Source organism: Penaeus monodon, chromosome 6 (assembly GCF_015228065.2).
Source record: "Penaeus monodon isolate SGIC_2016 chromosome 6, NSTDA_Pmon_1, whole genome shotgun sequence".
Taxonomy (NCBI): domain Eukaryota; kingdom Metazoa; phylum Arthropoda; class Malacostraca; order Decapoda; family Penaeidae; genus Penaeus; species Penaeus monodon.
This window is the reverse complement of record NC_051391.1, coordinates 42,814,983-42,817,482: the sequence shown is the minus strand read 5'-3', so window position 1 is coordinate 42,817,482 and position 2,500 is coordinate 42,814,983. Positions and strand designations below refer to the sequence as shown.

Here is a 2,500-nt window from a genome sequence, read left to right as displayed (position 1 = left end):
TAAAATTTATATATTTATATAAAAATTTTATAAATTTATATAATCCCTCCCCCCCCAACCCCCAAAAAGGCATGGAGGGAAAAAATATTTATATATAATATATATATATATATATTATATATTTATATAAATTTTTAATATAAATTATAATATATATTATATATAATATATAATTATAAATATATATTATAAATTAAATAAAATTATATAATATATAAATTTTTATATTATATAAAATATATTATAATATATTATATATTCTATATAAAATAATATATATATATAATATAATTAAAAAAATTAAATTAAAACATATAATATCTATACTACACTACACATACAAACACATCAAAACACATAAAAATATATATTATATTATATAATATATAATTAATATATATATATAAATATAATAGGTAAAATACATAAATATATACTAAAATACATACATAAAAATTTATATATATATAATATAAATATTATATATATATAATATATATATAAATACATAATTATTAGGTATGTATGTGTTTATCATGCAGCTTTATGTCTGTATGTATGCATTTATGTATATATTGAGTGCGTGTGTGTTGTGTGTATCTAGTGTGTATAATAAACAGGTGGGTATGTGGGTGTGTGGTGTGGTGGGGTGGGGGTGTGGTGTGTGTGTGTTTTTGGGTGTGTGTGTGTGTGTGGGTGTGGGTGTGTGTGTGGTGCGTGTGTGTGTGCTCATGGGGGCGTGTGGCCATGTTTGCGTGTGTCATGGTGGGTACGGAAGGTGGTTTTCGGGCGGGTGTTTTTTTGCACATTTCACATATATATATAATATATTATAAAATAAAAATTATATAATATAATTTTATATATTTAATATATATAATATTATATATATATATTGCATCTGTCTGCAAAAATTATTTAAATTTTTTTCTCTCATTTTTTTAAAATTAAAAAAAGTAATAAAAGTGGCCAACAAAAGTAGATTTGATACACAATCTCTAATTTTTACGAAAAAAAATGCACCAATGGGGTTTTGGTTGGTATATAGGGCCCTTCATTTTTTCATTCAAGCCATATATTTTTCATAAATTAATAATAATAATGCATTATTCACTCCAGGCGGGCCCTCATCATCATGGTTCCAACTAAATGAACAGCTCAAAGTGATAAACCTGACTCAATCCCACTCAGCCACTGCTATTTTGGGTTCGGCATCCACTGTCACGGTTAACATCAGCATATCGGTAAGTTTTAGGGGAAACTTTGCAGCTTACAGAGTGAAGGCGTCAAGAGAGACAATCAGAAAAGGGGAGGAGAGGAGTGATAATATTTTTTATTTATTTAATGAAATTTTCTGCGTGTCAACATCTAAGGTCATTACTGGCGTATTCAAAATATTTTGTGATAACATCAAAGGTCATATGGCATTATCAAAGAGAGTAGCGAAAAGGTTAAGAATGAGTTAATGGTTGCAGTAAAGTTACAGATTGAACAGTACTAAATGGAAGTATTGTAGTGAAAAGGGTAGACAGGGAGCTGATGGGGCATAGCATAGGGTAAACATTGTTAGAAGGGGAAGGAGTTAAGGGAGTAGGGAGCATTATGATAAAGTATTGTAGCAAATAGGGCAAAAATGAGTTTAATGATTAGGATGAGTGGAACAAGGGGATGAAAAAAGGAGAAAAGGAAAGGAGAGGAAAAGACCTTGCAAAATTAGTTGAAGGGAGGGCTGAAGACCAAGGTAGGGGTGATCCCCCACATTGGGCCTCAGTCCCTGTCTCCTAAGCCCCCTCCATGGCAACAATGAGCAAGGGATTGGGTGGGGTAATAGTGATAGTTAACCCTTTGCCGACGGGCATGGCATGTACGTACATGCCATGCCCACTATGCATTTACTTGTTTAATTGTTTTTACACATAGATGTCTACACTTTTACAAAGTCACCAATGAGCCAGTTACGAGTACTGCCTGTCTCACCCGTTATTCTTTTCAGTGATTTACGAAAATATTTTACGCTATCTTATTTTGCTATTACTAGTTTAAAACATTATATTAATTCTAATGTTTACAATAAAAATAACAACATCGATATTCATAGCACTAGTAAACAATTCGTTTTTCCCGCCAATACAAGGAAAGGTGAAATCAGGTAAGGTCAAAGATCTATATTGACTCCTTTGTGGCTAAGCACTAGCAAAGCCATCTATGTGCACAGACATTTCACAAAAAATATAAAAAATGAGCACAGCATTTCCCCCATTTTTTATTCATTTTCCCCATCGGCATTGGGTTAATGAGAGTGAGAGAAAATGTGGGTGGTTGCAGGAATGCAGCAGTTATCCAGTGTAAGGGAATACTGCTCAGTATACTTATTAATACTGTCTGCAATATTCATTTTCTATAACATGTTTGAGTATATGCGATGCAGTGCATAGTTATTTTGTTGTAATTCTAACTATGAATTTGTCACGTAATTAGTAAATAAATTTTTTTGGCCAAA

The 2,500-nt window shown here is 31.1% G+C and overlaps 1 protein-coding gene across 1 annotated transcript in view; it reads right to left on the bottom strand.

Annotated features, from left to right (window-relative positions):
- The window catches only part of LOC119574011, a 37,478-nt gene that overhangs the window by 25,621 nt on the left and 9,357 nt on the right, over nucleotides 1-2,500 (bottom strand).